The sequence below is a fragment of the Helianthus annuus genome, chromosome 3 (assembly GCF_002127325.2).
Source record: "Helianthus annuus cultivar XRQ/B chromosome 3, HanXRQr2.0-SUNRISE, whole genome shotgun sequence".
Taxonomy (NCBI): Eukaryota; Viridiplantae; Streptophyta; class Magnoliopsida; order Asterales; family Asteraceae; genus Helianthus; species Helianthus annuus.
The window spans coordinates 103,412,914-103,433,404 of NC_035435.2; the positions used below are offsets into that span (position 1 = coordinate 103,412,914).

The following is a 20,491-nucleotide window of genomic DNA, read 5'->3' on the forward strand; positions in this document are numbered from 1 at the left end:
CTGAAAAGTGTCTAGTACCTTCAAGAGCGCACTTATAATGGCTAAGCTAGTAAGGCATAAGTAGTCATAATGTTTGATGTTGTTCTTCATGATGTCCATCAATGGGAAGATATAAACAGGCAACTTAGCTGTAAAATGTGTAAATTCGAGATAGACTACTACACATTTTGACATAAATAGTTTTCTACCAGAAAATATCTAAAATACCTTTGTCAATCTTCATCTTTGTGTCGACCATCGACTTCAACATGAGAAAAACACATACTTTTTTTTTTTTTTTGCAATATATGGATTTAGAATATATACAAATATTTACATACATTTGAGCACCCACATAGACAGGCAGATGGCTTTCTAGGGAGATTTGATGGCACGTCAACAATCAACCAACAACGATCATCTACCTCATTACTTCTTATAATGAAGTAACATTCCCTTGTTATATGATATGGACCATATCATATGGTGTTGGTATGCCAAATTCTGCCTTCATCTGCACAACCACCAAAACAACAGATAATTTAAGCTAGAGAATAAACTCAACTCTTAGCTTTGCTTAACAAACATATAATGAATGTCACTTTCTTTTGAAGATGAGTTTTTACCACGATAAGAGACCCGTCATGGTTCCCAAGATGACGTTCAAGAACATTGCTAACCATTGATCCTGTTAGTTTAGAAATCAAGACAAGCAAATGAGATTTGTTAGTTTTATGAGTCTATGCATATGGATTAATTTAGGGTTAAGTTTACAAACACTAACTACATCCATAAGCAATTATTGGTAGAGAGTTTTCAGTTACCAATTGCCACTCTAAAGATAAAAGAGATACTTTATTAATATTGTAACTCTAGTATTTTACAATCCACCTCTATGAATAGACATAATACAAAACCCTAATTCTAACGGGAAAGCTAACAACCTAACCCTAAGACCGCCTAGTCAGCATGTCATATTATTCCAAACCACCACCATTTCAAACCCTACTTTTACCCATAACAATAAACCATTCCAAACCTGCACATCATACACCGCATTTTTACACTAAAAACAAAATAAAAGGTTTGTGAGTGGGTGGTCCCCACAATTCCACCTCTTACTCGTCCGCTTAAGCAAACCAACACTCACGGAACCACCTTCTCTAGTGGTGTGGTCTGTGAAAATCCTCATCCGCTCTTCCAAAACCACTCTAAACCTCCCTTGTTGGAGATGCTATAACATGTAGTTTCTTCGAATCAAATTAGTAAGAAAAACATGAATCTTTGATTGAATTATTAATAAAATTCATAATAAGTGCTTCATGATAGTCGAGCTAAATAAAGGTACAAATTGATCCCAAATGCATCTAATACTTGTACATTACAACATTTGAGTTGAAAGTCATGTCTAGTTATCATCAATCATCACCATACTATCATGTTAAAAGATGATTATGTGAAAATTAGATAACAAAACACAAATTTGACATGTATATCAAACTAATAAAAAACAATAAACAATTGTAAGAAGCTCCAATGAAAGAATAAGTAAATAAAAAGGAATGAGATTTTACCATATATTCACAACTTCTTTTCCGAGACCACCAATTCCAACGAAGGGTTCTTTTCTTGGTCAAATATGGGTAAAGAAGATATGCTGACATGGATTAAAGAATTTTAATCACAGTAATGAAACACAACAATCAAGTTCTAAGTTAATATAGTCCCAAACTGCAAACAGTTTATTTAAAATTTGTTAAATTTATTTTTCACTAAGAAGAACTTAGTGTTACTCTACATTATTTAAGGAAAATAAGCACAAATAATACAAAGAAATAATACAGTTAAGAATAACAAAACACAAACAACAAAATTATGTTGTTAGAAACAATAAATGTTTTATTTCAAAAATATTTATTAATATGTTCCAAAACAACAAATTTCAATACAAAATAAATAAATAAAATTTTTAGTACTAATGCTTAAAGTAATTTGAATAAATACCAAAAAGGAGAACTTTTGACATAAACACTTGCTTTTTATTTTGAGAACTAAATCTTATTTTACTCACTTTTATCAAGGTTAAGATCATTATTCTTCAAAATGTGAATGTAAAGAAATGTGACCGCCTCATACTTTCCATTTGATTTGAGCAATATAATGTGTATCTAATTATTTAGTAATTTCGCTAGATAAATCAAAGAGGAAACTTTCAAATTTCCCGTTAAAAAAAAAAATCAAAGAGGAAACTAAATGTGTACCTTAACATAACAAAGGGTACATACTTGGAGTCCATAGTAGCAATAGCATGTGTTTACTTTTTTTCCTAAATCAAAAAGGGATATTGAAAAACACAACAAATATACTGATTAGTGGCGAAACTAGCTCAAAAATTTAGGGGTATCCCATTTTTTATTTTTTAGACCAGGGGTATCCTTTGTATAACGGAGACGAAGTTGAGAGCTATTTTTACACTACGAAAATGGAGTTAAGGTGTATTTCTACACCACGGAGAGGGGGTTGAGGGGTAGCCCGTGCTACCCCTGTTAACCTTCTAAGTCCGTCCCTGATACTGATGGTATATATTATACTTTCCTATGTAAATAAACTACCCTTCGGGCATTATGCCCATAATTATCAATTCACTTCGGTATAAATAAGTTGATGATCATTGTCTGACCTAGACCATCGTTGTGTGAGTGGAACGGAAGAGATGGAATATATTATAATTTCCTATGTAAATTTCTAATTTTCTAAACATTATAATTTGAAGGTGAGTTGTTGTAGAAGTACAAAGAAGAAATTAGTGCTTCATTGAAGCTCACATTTTGATTAGTGTGTCAGAAAAATTCTTATTTAGTTTATGTCAAGATATTTTTAACAACTGAATTAACTTTAATTTTCTTCAGTAAAATTATTCATACATATGTTGGTAATTGTTTGTTTAATTATATATTTAATTAAGTAATATAAAAGTTTAGTGCTTTATACTTTTCTATATATGATTTAACATCTAAAAAATCCAGACACGCTATTTGTATTGGTTTAGTCTGATTAGTAAACCAGTAGAGTGACCGGTTCAACAATTGAAATGGTTTTAAAAACATTAACACAAAAACACAAGAGAAAGGACAAGTATGCTAACGATCAAATCTACAAACACATTAGTTTTTAAAAGTATGCTAAACAACCAGTAGAGTGGCCGGTTCAACAGTTGAAACAATTGATTTGGTTTTATAAACATTGACACAAACACATAAGAGAAAGGACAAGTATGCTAAACAATCAAATCTACAAACACATTACTTTGTAAAAGTAATCAACTTATACTTAGGTAACTTGCACCACATCTATCAAAAGATTTTTTCTAAAAAATTAAGATGCTATACACAAACATATATGTATTTATATAAGCTCTTGTATACCTTGTTTAGCAACGGATAGCTTTTCTGTGTGCAAAGGCCAACGAAGCAAGTGTATGCACCACTTTATTCTTGCACGGCAGTAGAAAAGGATGGATCAATTGGATCAACCGAAATAGGGAGGAAGGCCTCAAGCTTGTATTTATAAGGAACAGGGTTGGTGGGTGAAGGAGGTAGGAGAGATGCTACAACTAGTGACAACTAGTGACAGGCTGTTAAAAGGTTGTCTAAATCACATCCACATGTTAATCATACCGTGTATTGGTAGGTAATGTGTATAATATTATTTAGATACCATTACAGTGCTACACGCATCAAGGTGGTTTCGGTTGGTAGGTGTGAAAACAAATGAACGAGTTTCATCATTAATACATTTTTATGAAAAATAAACTAATGTGTTTTAGATTTAAATGCCCATCTTCTATCATTTACCTACAATCTTGATGATTCATATTTTTTAAAAGGCGTCTTTTATGCCTAATTACCACCAAATTATCTTACACTTGCATGGCTTTGAAACGATCCCACATTTATGGTGGAGAATCACCATACCACTATACCACAAGACTACTGGCTCCTACTTCCTCTTTTATGTTTTACTTGTTATTTAAAAATTTATATGATTAGAACCATCAAGGGGCTTGGCGTAATAGTAAGCTTGTATATGCCTTTAACTGCCTCAGGGTTGGTGAGTTTTTTTAGCGGTTCTCACAATTACCAAAAAAAATAACTTCAAACATTTAATTGTTATATTTTAACTAATGACATATTTATACTAGGAAACACCAAATGTAAAAGTAAACTAAACTTTAATACACAACTAATGAAGCTCTATATACAATAAAAGAATTTAAAAAAAATAAAATAAAAAAGAAATAGAAAGTATGAAAAACAATCATGATATAAAACAAACCATACAAAACCAAAAAAGCTAAAAGAACAAAAATTATTTAAAAACTAATTAAAAAAATAAAGTTAAGAATTATAGTTTTGTTGTTTAGCACACCATATATTATGCATTTTGCTGTTTTACACACTATTAACCTGTGCAAACTACACCATGCTGCAAAAGCGATTAGCCACTATTGGGCATAAATCAAAGACCCAATAAATAAAAATAAGCATATAAAGTCTGGCTCTTTTTTATTTTTTTAATCTTCCTCACATCTCCCCGTATCCTCTCCTTTCTCATTCATTTTGGTAATAACCTGCAACCCCCAATTTCGACAACCTGCAACACCAGTTGTTATCTCTTCCTAATTATAGAAAGTGTTTGAAGAACCGCCTGTCACACCATGACTTTTGTGGAAGCGTGATTATGTGTGACTTGCTTAATATCATTGCATTCAACCATAACAAACAACTATATGATAAAACCAAAGATGACCATCCATTGATTAAGTTTTAAAACATCACAACAACAATGTTTTAGAATCCAAACATAGATTTCAAATCCACATTACAAACCATTCAAATTGTTTTAGAGTTCCATAAGGACTCGACAAAAGACATTAATAAAACCAGGCTTTGAATTATGTCTCTTATCCAGGATAAGATACACAATCCAAACCCTTAGACACCGGATGACATCTTTTATTTCCAACATCACTTGAAATTTCCAAACGCCCGTAGATCCATACTTAGTTTCCTGAAATACATGTAGTCTGAAAACATCAACAAAAGTTGAGCGAGTTCATTTGTTTTGTATGTGTGCACGAATAAACCTTTGAAATCGTTTGTATGTTTTATAAACCCGGTATGAAAGCAAACAAAGAAAACAGATCATTAATGGTTTGCAAGGCCATTAATATGTGTGACGTGATGCAGGAAGGCTCAAACCTAGCAGATTTTGCACCGGGCTTCCGGCTGTAAGACATAGTCACCTCATTGGCCAAACCCCGATCCACATGGGTGGGGCTCACTACACCCAAATAGATCTGTCACTCATGTCCCTCGGTCCTACAACGGGGATTAAGTGTTGTACCTACCACTCACATGATCTAGCAGTACCTTTCCTTAGCTAAGCATACCAAATGTAATCGTATGTAAACAGTTTGTAACATGTACTTCACCCCCGAAGTTATAAAACCGAAAACAGTTAAAAGAAAAGGGGGACATGAACTCACAGTTTTGCGTCCTGAATCTAATGTAACCCAAAGCTGCTACTAGTGTGCACGACTACCTACAACGTACTACGGTTTATTAGACTTGGTATTAGTGTCTTTGAGTTACGTTTCTTTGTGTCTTCCATATATATGAACTTAGTACATGTGCTTATTACATTTTCTATAGTCATATGTAGATATGTATTTAGCAGGTTCTTAGTGAACAAATAACTTATTTTTGAGCATGTTTATTGGATATGGAAGCTATTACGCTTTATTACGTGGATGTTTATGCAATTAGGTGGTCCTATACAATTACTTAATTAAGTAATCGTTTTGATTTAGTTTGGTATATGTGGTCTGAATGTGATATGTAAATTATTAATCATATTTTCATTTGTTATAGTCATTAAAATAGTAAATTATATAAACATCAAAGTAAAAATTGCACATTTGTCCCAATGAGTATTTTTAAGAAATTAACGGGTATACCCGATACCCGCGGGTATGCCATATGCCAGATGGGTAATTACCCGACAAATACCCGACGGGTAACGGGCCGGGTATGGGACAAAGAATTAGAACCGGGTACGGGCCTGGGATTACTAATACCCGGCCCAAGCCTGGCCCATTGCCATTCCTAATTGTGTTTATTAAGTATCTCATACTTAATTTTTGTATTAACTTTTCCAGAGTAATAGTTCTAATAAAAATACATCAATATATATATATATATATATATATATATATATATATATATATATATATATATATATCCCCAAAATATATATTTTAAGAAATATTTCATAGAAAAATTACTTATAATTTTTCCCTTGGCAAAAATATTTATAAATTTCATATAACTTTCAAAAATAATATATTTTCAAGTTTAACATGGAAAATATACACAAACTTATTTTTCACCCAAAAATAATGTGTTTTATGTTTACTTAAGAAAACATATATTTTCTCCCAAAAATAATATATTTTCTAATAATTTCCAAGAAAATATATGTATTTTTACTTACCAAAAATAATGTATTTTCTCATTGTCAAAAAATGTGATATATTTTATAATAATTGTAAAAATCACATTTTTGTTCTCTTGGTGTCCAAAATACTAATTAACAAAATATACTTGTGAATTAATTTTCCGGAATATTTTTGTAAGTTATATTCCTTGTTTGGTTTTTCCAATATTTTGGGTATAATTTATATATTCATATTCTTGGAATCTTGGTAATATTTTGGATTGTAATATCTTGGCATTTTGGTGAGTTATATTATTTCAAGTCCCAAAATAATATAACTAATACACATAATATACAAATAATCACACACATGGTGACATCTAAATATATATTTCCTAAATACATATTTAGTCACTTTTATTTACAAAAACCAACCTCCAATATTTATAATTTTTGTAACAAAAATTATGGTAAACTTTACATAAAAATTCATGGTTTAAAATATGCTTGTAATTATTTGTTGAAAAATATTTTTCTAAGTGTTAAATTTCTAGAAATATTTTGCCATAGTTTCCCCTAAAAATGGAGGTTTCCATGCTTTCAAAGCATATCATTTTTCTTTGATAAATCACCACAATCAACAATAAATCAATCAACACTTACCAATTTGCCAAAATCAAGCATAAATTACTACTTTATGAACTTGAAAATTTACAAAAATTTATAGTAACTTACTAGTGTGTTTAGTAGGCTTAGTTACCCTTTAAAGTGTGGTTGTTTATATAAAACTTCATTTTTTAAGAAATTAGTTCTTTACAACTTGTAATTAAATTTTCTAAAAATGTTTCTTCTTGAGTTTTTCTTGCTACATATATACTTCTATACTTGATTAACCACTAAAAATGTGGTTAATTCCTTTCAGAACCAAGCTTAAGTAAATCTTGTATTTTTAACTTGGTTTCTTGAAAAATCATTCTTGAAATCATAGATTCACAAGACTTTACATTCACTTTGATCATCACTTTACAAGAAAAACAATTTACTCTTGAAGTTCATGATTTACATATGGATGATTACTTTGATCTTAACATAATCATCCTCTCATCTTGTTAGATTATGTCTTTAATCACCATCTAGCAAGATTCACATAATGTTTAAGATCATAAACATGAGCAATCAATCAACCAATAAGCATAACAACACTTAAACAACTTGTTTTCTTATGAATTTAGTCTTATGTTCAAGTTTCATGTTCTTGATTCATAGTGTTCTTTATGATTAACAACTTGTATCATTCTTTAACCACCAAAACAAGATGTAAAATGAAGAGTAGAATGATCTTACTACTAGCTCAAGGCTAGGAATGATTACTAGATGAAAATGAAGTGGATAAAAGCTTGTGTGAGTGGTCCTTCAACTTCCAAAAGCTCCAAGCTTCCTTATACACCTTCTTACACCTTTGTATATATGTAGAATGGATGAAACTTGAAAGATGATGATGGTGTGGGTGGTGATGTTCAGCCGAGAGTGAGGGAGGAGGAAGAGAGAAGAGTGTGTGTTGAGTTTGTGAAGAAATGTGAAGGTTATGATCTCTTGGTTTCACTTATAATACTTCTACAATGAAAAATCTAATGTGTAATGTGTTTAGTTAATTAAAACAAGATCCATTATAAAATGCAAATAAAATCTTGAGTGGGGCCACTATGTTGGCCGATTATAGGTTGGGTGGGGGGGGGGTCTTAGGCTGGGCTGTAACCATTAGTTAGTTTATATGGTTGAAAATCAAGTATTTAGTTAGGTTATTTAGTTACAAGATGTTAAATAGTGTGTTATGATGTTCGGGGACCATAACTAGCTTGGAAATGTCAAAACAATGTTTCTAGTGAAAATTTGGTGTTTCAGGTAGTGTCTGGTTATTCAGTTGGTTACCAGTTCGTTATGGTGCTAAACTATGCAGTTTAGTGAGCTTTATGTTACCTTTTGTGACTGTTTTGATTCCCAATACTTAGGAAAGCATTCTGGATCATTTAACCATATTTCTGCATGATATTAAAGTGTTTAATTGCTGATTTTTGCTAATTTCTGCAGAATTCTGCAGTTTATGTGAGTTTCAGGCACTTTCCGGCACTTAAACTATCACTAGGAAGGCAGTTTTGTGTCCTTACTTTCCTACACACTATGCTAGTGTAACTCCTGGTTTCTGGCACATTCTGTGCCTCAATACAATATCTGTCTATGCACTGGACTCCATCAGCATTTTTCTGATTTGTCTGATAACTGTGCTACCTTTGTTTCGTGCATCATTTGAATCAATAAAGTTTGTATGCAATAATGGTATGTCATTATGCAATATGTGATGCACATGTATGTATAATAGCAATAATCAGAAAGCAACTTAAGTCATTAGATGTAAATCAACAAAGTCATTAAGCACTAATCATTGTTTAATATTTGTACGGATACTTGGAATTTTGACAGTTGTTGTAATGCCCTGCGTTTTCATACTTCCTATATTTAGAAACCATCGCTTGTAAACCTATTTTTGGAAACTTCGTAGTCTTGTAGTCGTTCTTTCATTGAAAGCGATGTAAAATCCAAGACTTGGATTATAAATAAAACTCGTATATCTTTAATTTCGTGTTATACATACCCTCTACATATTCATACGTTCGATTTCGTGAAACAATTGATGCTTATTCGTAATTCTTGGAAACTATGTGCTAAACTCGCAAATATGTGAAACTTATGCATAAAACGTGTTTTGATCGTAAATGATATTTAAATACGACTTTCATACGCTTAATTATACTTGAGTTATGTTCCTCATACTTGATTTGCCCTTAAGCTATGTTTTTATGGCGAAAATAGTCCCTAAAAGGCCTTAAAACCCTAATTTACAAACTTCAGGGGCCTAAAGGCAATTAAATGAAACTTGATCTCCAGCCCCCCTGTCACGGCCCGCGTAAACTAACCATGTGTACATGACGAAAACACCTAGACCCTGCCTACATGACGAAAATCCCAGTCCAGTCTGCATAACGAAACATGTGCAGTACCCATTGACGAAACTCCTGCCATTTATCTCTATGACGAAAGACCTGATGTCTTTTGTCAGACATGGTGTTTCGTCATGAATGTTTCGTCGTCTGATGGACTTTTGCCGGCTGCTGATGATGTTTCGTCGACTGCTTCATGTTTCGTCGACTTGCAGCTATAAATAGGCAGGCTGAAGACAGAAGATAGTAGCAGACAAAGAAGTGAAGATAGAGAACACAGAGAGCACACACACACACACGAGAGAACATAGAGTTTGTTTGTGAAAGCATAATCTTGTGTAATACTTGTAATCAAAACAAACTTGCTGGTTCTAATATACTTGAGATTTAATCGTTGAATATTGTTCTGCTCTCGTGTCATTGTGTTCTTATCTTGGTTTGCTTACTCGGTTGGATTCCGCACAACCGGGTTCGTTTTTATACAAGGATTAAGCGACTAGATCCTCCGCTAGTTGGACCTACAAGTGGTATCAGAGCCTTGGCTCTCATCCTTGTTAAAACCAAGCGTTTTCTTGTGTTTGGAGTTCATACTTTCTGGAAAAATCAGTTTATATCTTTGAAAATCTAGATATTTTTGTTTAGTTTGATGAAAAACCTTGTTAAATTCATGTTTACATGTTAAAGTTTGGTTTTTATTAAACTTTTCTTGCAAAAATTGTGTTCGAAAGATTTTCCGGCACCGGAAAACTCATAAGTTTCACTTGAAAACTCATAATGTTCTTGATATATTCAAATAGTTCATATTGTTCTTCAAATATAATCTGCTTTTGATCTTGTTTGAATTACTTGTGAAGTGTTAAGGATTATAATATAATTGTTTGACAAAAGTGTCACAAGGCATGATGGGTTGGTGAACACTGTTTTGATAAGAATGATTGTGTTTGTTTGGAAAAGATGATAAACATGCATGGGTCTTTTGAAAGTTGGCTTACCAATTTTCTTGTGTCAGGAGGATAAGATCGTTGAAAATATCTAATATCTTTTGTTTGTACACTTTAGTCAAAGAAAGACTTTTATTCACTGATTTTTCTTTGACGAAAAACATAGTTTTCGTCATAATTGGTCCTTGACTAAAAACCTTATTTTTTTGTCACTTTGTCATTTACGAAAAACCTTTTTCGTCAGTTAAGGTGTTTCGCCAAAAATCAGGTCTTTCGTGGGTCACTTTTGTAAATTTTGAACAGAAGGTTTGAAAATCATTTTTAACGGTTTGTTTTAAGTGATTTAAGCAGGTATTCATTATTATATATTCAAAAGGAGTTCAGATTGGTGGGGAATTCCATCCAATACAGAGAGCAAGTATAGAAGCACGGGTTTATCGCCATCATGGGCCGAATCTCCCGCACCCGCATCTAATACGGAGAGCAAGTATAGAAGCACGGGTTTATCTCCATCATGGGCCGAATCTCCCACTCCCTCCTCCTCATCACGAGCGTGTTCTATTACGGCAAATCAGTGGGCATTGGTTACTAACCAAATTCACAAACCAAAAATGGAAAGAAATATGTATGGTGAACTAATACCAGTTGCCTCAGAGCAAAGCCATCGTTCTACTGGAGTACCGTCATTTCTTGATCCAAACTACAATGGTCAAACAAAAACGGCGTTTTATGCCAAAATTGTCAAAGATGCCAGCAATGGTGAATCCTCGAGAAATGATGACAGTTCTAAACATGACGGTAGCTCAGTTGAAGATGGTACAAGTTCAAGTTCAAGCGAGGATGGATCAGAATATGAATCAACAACGGAGGTTGTTGATTCTGAGGCAAATGAGTCACTATCTGAGAGCGAATCCATTCAGGTATGTGTCGATAAACCAAGTTCTGATAGGTGTGGTAAATGTGTTAGTTTAGGAAATAAATTGTCGGACTTGCAAAGCAAATATGATGATTTGCAAAGCAAGTATGACGTGACACTTATCCACAATCAAGGTTTGATCGTGGATCTTTCGAAATGCAAAGAGGCCAACATGTTTTATGAAAACCATGAAAAAGAGTTTAAAACGGTGATTGAAAATTTAAGAAAAGATAAAACCGAGCTAACAAAAATGGCTTCAAGAAAACAAACTGACATAAACTGTTATATCAATCGTCTCGAGGTCATGAAAAAAGAGTTAGCTTGTGTTGAATCTGAAAGCGAGGCGATCTATCTTAAGCTAAATAGTTATTTAAACTCTAGTTATGTGCTGGATCACATCATCGATGTTCAGAAAGAGAAAAAGGATGTCACGTGCATTGGATATAAAAAATGTCCACCACCTGTTAGACACAATTGTGATGCAATGCCTGATGAGGAGAATATAACTTATTTTGAGAAATCTGTTCCTTTAGACATTGAAGAATTTGCAACCAGACTTGGATACAAAACGGAAGTATAATCAGATTCGGATGTTTCAACAGTTACAAGTGTTGAGGATGCTGATTCTTCAGATGATGAATACGATGATACTGACTTAGCACGGTCTGATACTGTCACACCCCAACCGATGGCGGAAACATCGGGATGAGACGAAGTGTGTAGATTGCTCAAAACGTCATAACACTATGTAACAATAATTAATTTAAATTCAAATTTCATTTCAAAACTAAAAGTCATACATGATTCAAAAGGAAATAAAAACATTGTTTCAACAAGTAACATAACAAACAAAAGATAGAATATTCTAGGCGTGTATCTAGTCCACCCTAAACTTGTTTCATGAATCGTCCATACTTCAATAATCAACCTGCAACATGTATTAAAATAGAGTTTCAATGCAAAAGCAAAGAGCGAGTATACAAGTTTGTTTACATAGCATAATAGAATAAAACTCATATCCAACATGAACATATTAAAATAGTTTCAACCATGCTAGTTTACGCAGTCCAAGTGATAGCCCAAGTTTCCAATGCGTTAAAGTACCTAACCCAAAGTTTCACGGGAGGTTAATATGTCTCCTCCTAACAATACCCCAAAGAGTAACGGGGAGGTGCATTACCCCTATAGCGCTACCATTGTTAAGGCGGAACTACACACAAGGATTAAACGTTCACGTAGCACAAAATAGTCTCAAGTATCACAAGTTTCATGTTTCATGTTTAAATGGATAGAGCATGTTTCAAATAAGTTTCAAGTGTCAAGTGTGTTTAATATAGAATACATGTTGCACCCAAAGTGTTTAAAAGTAAAAATGGGTTCGAGTATACTCACATAATTGCTAAGTCTTCCGATTATCCAAGTGTTGACGAGCGTAAAAGATTTGGAGGATGGAACACCGAGGTCACCCTATATGGGCAAACTACGGTGCATGAGTAAACGGGAGTCCAAGAGAACGAACGAGAGTGTTATCCTAGATGTTTAAAATATCGCGAACTCGTTATTATTTATTAGGTTAAAAATAAATAAATCCTAATATTTATGTTTTGCAAAATTTGGAATTCGTATATTATATTGTCTTGATATATATAAAAAAATATTGTTATAAAAGAATTCATGCTATTAATTTAGAGATTTGGTTATAAAGAAAACGAATAAAAAAAAAGAATAAAAGAAATCGTTTTGAAATTATATACGTATTGTTTTGTGGATTTTATGAAAAAACGGGCAGAGTTTCCTCTGTTTTTGGACGATCCCGACAATACCAGTTGTCGATAACATTGCCAAAATTCAACAATTAATCACATTATATATTAAATTATCGTCAATGTCAAACGTAAATAATCACTACATGTAACGGTTCGCGTTCGTTTTTGAAACAATAACTTTTTACCGAAATAATAATAACAAAATTTGCGTCATTAAGATTATACCAAGTCGTGTATTGACTGAGTTTGACCTCAGTTGACTGAAGTTGACCAAGTCACCGAACCAACATCGAATCAGATCTGCTGACCGTGGTTTGACTGAGAGTTGACGTGTGTTGACTGAACCCGAGACCGAGTCTGACCCGCGGTTGTCTTGCTGAACCGAACCATGAGCCTGAACACGAGCCAAACACGAGTCTGAGTGAAAGTTGAAACGAGTAAAATCAAACAAAACTTGAACCGAAAACTAACCTGAACCGAATCGAGAACAAAGCTGAGCCAAGACTCGACAAAAACTCGACCAAAACTGAAGCGAAACCGAACCTGAACCAAAGTCTAACCTGAGCAGCCGACTAACCCGAGTCAGACCCGAAACCGAGATGCCCATCACCGTTACTGTAGTCGGAGCCGAATAACAAACCAGTCCCGAGACCGACGTGAACCGATACTGGAAACACACTCAAACCAGAAAAACTCAAGCCCGGAATCCCACGCCGCCGCGGACGACGGCGCCACAGCCGGCGTCGCCCTTCGTCTCTTGTCTCTCTCATATCGTCGCTCTCTCTTTCTCTGTGATCTGGTCACCGCCACCACTGCAGTGGCCGGCCTGCTTAACGACAAGGATAGTGGGGGGGGTGCTCGTGAGGAGGAGAGTTGTGAGGGTGTAGAGTGTTGTCTGCACATATAGATCGAGAGAGAGGGAGATAAGAGGAGACTGATGTTTTTTTTTGAAGAAGAAGTTTATGAGGTTTTAGGAGGGAGGGAGTGGGACGGCCAAACAAAAAGAAAGGGTAATTAGGGTTTGCTAATTTTATCATAACTAGGTTTGGTTAGCGGGCTTGGGCCCAAGGCCCACAAGCCCACTTACCGTGTTTTGAGTGGCCCGAAATTCCTACGAGACCTGATCTCGAGCCCGAGCGTCATAAAACGTCATAAAATATAGTTATTAGGTTCAAAAGCGTGAAAGATGACGTTGATATAGATAATTTTCGCGTACGCTCGTTGTTCCGTCAAAATGCGGAAAACGCGTTGTTTGTTAAAACCGGATAGACGTACCTAGGCCTACCAAGAGCCGATTTAAGTTAGTTTACATCTAGATACGTTAAGTATTAAGGTCTTAATGTTCGTTATGCGTGTGATTGCAAACCGAAAGGTACCAGTTGCGTACGAACACGTATTTGAACGGTTTATAGAACGAATAACAATTAGGTAAATAATACGAATTTTATTATGAGTAACGCCTCGAAAATAGAAGACGAATACGAAGTGTCTAAAACAGAAGTGCGAAGATACGAGGCGTTACAGTCTCCCCTTCTTTAGGAAATTTCGTCCCGAAATTTATTCAGAAGGAAGGCTTGAAAGAGTTTTGGTAAACAGAAGAGGATTGTTTAAAATTAAGGCTTTGGAGTTTGAGACAATGGAGAATAGTTGAGGTATAAGGGTGAACGATTGATCTAATAACGATTATGAGTGTAAGAATAGCATAAGTATCGGATAGACGAAAGTAGCGTGTTAAAGATGAAGTCTCGTCGTGGATAATCGGATGTAATGCGTTTGTGAGTTGTTTAAAGTTGTATTAGGTCTAAATAGGTCTGTAAAACACTGAATTTCTCATGACACGTTTTACGAAAGTTTGGTAACGTGGTGAAAACACTTATTTATAGGAAGTACCAGCGGCGTATCCACCATGTTTTGACCACGTTGCAACTGTTTCATATTTCGTGCAATGTTACGTTCTGTGCCTTACCATACACAGTAGTACACTCTATGGTTCTCATACGGCCATTACTATAATCCCGTGTGCACCCGCGATTATACCAATCGTCGCATGATCCGCATATCTTGTACTAGTTGCGTATGAATCAAGGTATGGCCATTACTATAATCCCGTGTGCACCCGCGATTATACCAATCGTCGCATGATCCGCATATCTTGTACTAGTTGCGTATGAATCAAGGTATGCATAAATTTTGAAAATAAGATTGCGAGTGTGTAGAAATGTAGCATATAAGCATGTTTGCGTTCCAATTAGTATAAGTCCAATGTAAGCGAATCCTTCGGGTTTTGCCCGTGTACATGTGCGAATGTATAAATTTTTGAGTAAAAAAAAAAGCATGAGCGTAGTATAAGTTTAAATTTGAACACACACGTGAGCATACACAAAACGCATGCCAGGAGTATGAGTAAAAGTATAAGCATAACGTGTATTATAATGAGCATAAATGTGAGCACAATTTGAGCATAAACGAATGACGTGAGTATAGACACAATTCGTATAAATGAGAGTACAAACAAAAGTATGAGTATAACAGAAATCTTATATACGTGAGTATAAATGCGAGTACGAATATAACGTAAATCGTATAAACGGGAGTATAAATGCGAGTACGAGTATAACATAAATCGTATAAATGAGAGTATAAATGCGAGTACGAGTGTGAATACGAGTATAAATATGAGTATAAACACAAGATGCATGAGTATGGATGTAAATGTTAAAATTAAGTGTAAAACATGAATGTTTAAGTATGAATAAAATACATGTATATGAATATAAGTGTAACAAAGTTGTAAAAGTGCAAATGAAAACATAACTCGTATGAATATGAATACGAATGTAGTATAGACATGAATGTAAGGACAACGTAAATGTATAATTGTGAGTGTGTGTATAAACGTAAAACGTATGAATTTTTGAATCATGAGTATAACATAAATGTGTAAGTGTGAACATAAGTAAAGGCATAGAATGTATAAGTATGGATGAAGGAAATAATGATTTTATTTATAGTATAAATCGAAATGCACGAGTTTATGCGCGTAAAAGATTAAAAGTTTTGAGTATGAAAGAAAAAGGGGACGAGTGACGCGCGTGAGATTGTTGTGAAACATTGACTAAAACCTGTAAAATGATATGCGTGTATAGTTTGTGAATGTAAATAGGTCGAGTATTAAATGTCCATTGGTTATGTGGAAAGTACTTTGTAAAGGAATGGAAATGCTACTGCGGTTTTAAAAGAGTTTACATGAGTTGAAAATTTGTCGGTTTTTATGAAGTTCCCTTGTCCACGTGTTTAGAATTTAATTGACGTATTGAGTGAGGTTTTGAAAAAGTTCTAGAGATTAATAAGTTTGCATCATTTTAAGCAACTTTGTGTTAGAAAATTTTGAAACTTACAGCTTCTTGTGAAAAATTTGATCCTTAGAAAAAGGAATTTGGTACATGAACTTAGTGATTGTTGAAAAATGTTTCATTGGTTTTGAAAAGGAGTTTTAGTAAATGCTTAAATAATACTGGTAATATTTTATAGGTGTGTGCGAAAAAGTTGATTTGATTCTCAATTAAAAATAGAAAATCTCTAGTTTAATGATATGTGATGAGCTTGTTTTAATAGTTATGTTGAATACAAAATTCGTGGGCAATGGATTTGTTAGACCGACTAAGCTGACGGGTAGTATTTCATGAAATTTGGAATGTTGAGAAACAAGTGTCTACGGGAAAGTTAAAAATTTCACGTGTGTAAGCTATATGAAAATATAGATTGTAGGATAAGTAGTTCATTCGTATAAACAAAGCATTTTGAAATAATTAGAGATTTGACTAATGATAATCGATTTAGATGTATAAATGATCGTGTTTACATAACATAGTCTATTAAAAGAAAGCATCGGTAACGATCACCTAGGTAAGGGAATCACCCCTAACCCATTGGTGAGGTCATTGTAAGATGAGAAAAAGAAGCGCAGTTAATCGTCAAGGTAAGGAAATCACTCCTATCTCGACGATATGTCTCCACTTGTTACAAAAAGAAAAAGAAAAAAAAATGTAAATAAAATTACGAGAAATTATTCATGCTAATAACGCATAATCGTATGAAAAGTAATAGTATGATGTATGCGCAAAGGTGAAATCTCACAAATAGTTCAAAATTAACAAGAGAGAATTTTATCATAAAAGATCCAAAATAATAAGGCGTAAGTTCGATAAAAGAGACTTGGATGGTTCCAAAACGGAACGTTGACCAACCAAAGTGGTCGAAAGGTCATTTAAAATTGAAGAGCATGCTTTGGCCTAATAGATGGTATACTCTCGCCGACAAGTCAGTTAACGGTATTCACCCTTCCGGTTACTACATGCCCAAATTCAATCGAAAATTCGAGACTTGGCGAGATTTATGTAAAATCAAGGAGTGGGACTAGTCGACTAGATGCGGGTTTCACCCCTAGCTTGACGAGTTCGTACCCTTAGTGTGGTTGGTACTCGTTGGGTCAAAATTTAATTTCGACACGTTAACGAGGGTCCACTAGAAATTGAATTTGAAATTTGAAATTTGAAATTTCCATTAAGATGTGGATTTCACTCCTAACTTAATGGTGTAATTTCGTGCAACAAAAATGAAATCAAGCGGGATGAGAGTTGTTTACCAAATTGTGGGTTTCACGCCTATTTTGGTAAACTCGTCTTGTTTGTACAATGCGAGTGTTTTCGAGTTTAAGAGAAATCGAGTAAAATGCTTTAGTAAAGGGGAGTATGTTAAAGGAATACGAAAACAAGTGTAAACACATAAGGATGCACATCAAGAACAGTACATAAAGAATAGGACAATAAGACAAGTACCAACACATAGAGAAATATGCTAAGAATACACATAAAGAATCGAACAACGGAACAAGTATTAACACATAATAAAACAAGTATAGCATGTGAAGTGTTAACACATAAGTGACATATATGTTTGAAAGATGAAAAGAGAATAAATAAAGGCAAATAAGATAGCATGCAAGTAGTTTAAAGCAAAACATGAGAATAAAGCTCTAAAACTATAGACTAGGTCAAAGCATTCCTACTTTTCCTAATTCCCTATAGTTATGGCTCTGATACCAATCTGTCACACCCCAACCGATGGCGGAAACATCGGGATGAGACGAAGTGTGTAGATTGCTCAAAACGTCATAACACTATGTAACAATAATTAATTTAAATTCAAATTTCATTTCCAAACTAAAAGTCATACATGATTCAAAAGGAAATAACAACATTGTTTCAACAAGTAACATAACAAACAAAAGATAGAATATTCTAGGCGTGTATCTAGTCCACCCTAAACTTGTTTCATGAATCGTCCATACTTCAATAATCAACCTGCAACATGTATTAAAATAGAGTTTCAATGCAAAAGCAAAGAGCGAGTATACAAGTTTGTTTACATAGCATAATAGAATAAAACTCATATCCAACATGAACATATTAAAATAGTTTCAACCATGCTAGTTTACGCAGTCCAAGTGATAGCCCAAGTTTCCAATGCGTTAAAGTACCTAACCCAAAGTTTCACGGGAGGTTAATATGTCTCCTCCTAACAATACCCCAAAGAGTAACGGGGAGGTGCATTACCCCTATAGCGCAACCATTGTTAAGGCGGAACTACACACAAGGATTAAACGTTCACATAGCACAAAATAGTCTCAAGTATCACAAGTTTCATGTTTCATGTTTAAATGGATAGAGCATGTTTCAAATAAGTTTCAAGTGTCAAGTGTGTTTAATATAAAATACATGTTGCACCCAAAGTGTTTAAAAGTAAAAATGGGTTCGAGTATACTCACATAATTGCTAAGTCTTCCGATTATCCAAGTGTTGACGAGCGTAAAAGATTTGGAGGATGGAACACCGAGGTCACCCTATATGGGCAAACGACGGTGCATGAGTAAACGGGAGTCCAAGAGAACGAACGAGAGTGTTATCCTAGATGTTTAAAATATCGCGAACTCGTTATTATTTATTAGGTTAAAAATAAATAAATCCTAATATTTATGTTTTGCAAAATTTGGAATTCGTATATTATATTGTCTTGATATATATAAAAAAATATTGTTATAAAAGAATTCATGCTATTAATTTAGAGATTTGGTTATAAAGAAAACGAATAAAAAAAAAAGAATAAAAGAAATCATTTTGAAATTATATACGTATTGTTTTGTGGATTTTACGAAAAAACGGGCAGAGTTTCCTCTGTTTTTGGACGATCTCGACAATACCAGTTGTCGATAACATTGCCAAAATTCAACAATTAATCACATTATATATGAAATTATCATCAATGTCAAACGTAAATAATCACTACATGTAACGCTTCGCGTTCGTTTTTGAAACAATAACTTTTTACCGAAATAATAATAACAAAATTTGCGTCATTAAGATTATACCAAGTCGTGTATTGACTGAGTTTGACCTCAGTTGACTGAAGTTGACCGAGTCACCGAACCAACATCGAATCAGATCTGCTGACTGTGGTTTGACTGAGAGTTGACGTGTGTTGACTGAACCCGAGACCGAGTCTGACCCGCGGTTGTCTTGCTGAACCGAACCATGAGCCTGAACACGAGCCAAACACGAGTCTGAGCGAAAGTTGAAACGAGTAAAATCAAACAAAACTTGAACCGAAAACTAACCTGAACCGAATCGAGAACAAAGCTGAGCCAAGACTCGACAAAAACTCGACCAAAACTGAAGCGAAAACGAACCTGAACCAAAGTCTAACCTGAGCAGCCGACTAACCCGAGTCAGACCCGAAACCGAGATGCCCATCACCGTTACTGTAGTCGGAGCCGAATAACAAACCAGTCCCGAGACCGACGTGAACCGATACCGGAAACACACTCAAACCAGAAAAACTCAAGCCCGGAATCCCACGCCGCCGCGGACGACGGCGCCACAGCCGGCGTCGCCCTTCGTCTCTTGTCTCTCTCATATCGTCGCTCTCTCTTTCTCTGTGATCTGGTCACCGCCACCACTGCAGTGGCCGGCCTTCTTAACGACAAGGAGAGTGGGGGGGGTGCTCGTGAGGAGGAGAGTTGTGAGGGTGTAGAGTGTTGTCTGCACATATAGATCGAGAGAGAGGGAGATAAGAGGAGACTGATGTTTTTTTTTAAGAAGAAGTTTATGAGGTTTTAGGAGGGAGGGAGTGGGACGGCCAAACAAAAAGAAAGGGTAATTAGGGTTTGCTAATTTTATCATAACTAGGTTTGGTTAGCGGGCTTGGGCCCAAGGCCCACAAGCCCACTTACCGTGTTTTGAGTGGCCCGAAATTCCTACGAGACCTGATCTCGAGCCCGAGCGTCATAAAACGTCATAAAATATAGTTATTAGGTTCAAAAGCGTGAAAGATGACGTT

General features: G+C 34.7%; 1 long non-coding RNA gene across 1 annotated transcript; it reads right to left on the reverse strand.

The window, feature by feature from the left end:
* Positions 1-253: 253 nt before the first annotated feature.
* Positions 254-1,638, reverse strand: LOC110927894. Its single transcript, XR_002585985.2, has 3 exons — positions 1,554-1,638; positions 606-667; positions 254-493 (listed from the first exon to the last, which is right to left on the reverse strand). It is a non-coding gene; the product is annotated as an uncharacterized LOC110927894 (long non-coding RNA).
* Between the last annotated feature and the right edge of the window lie 18,853 nt (positions 1,639-20,491).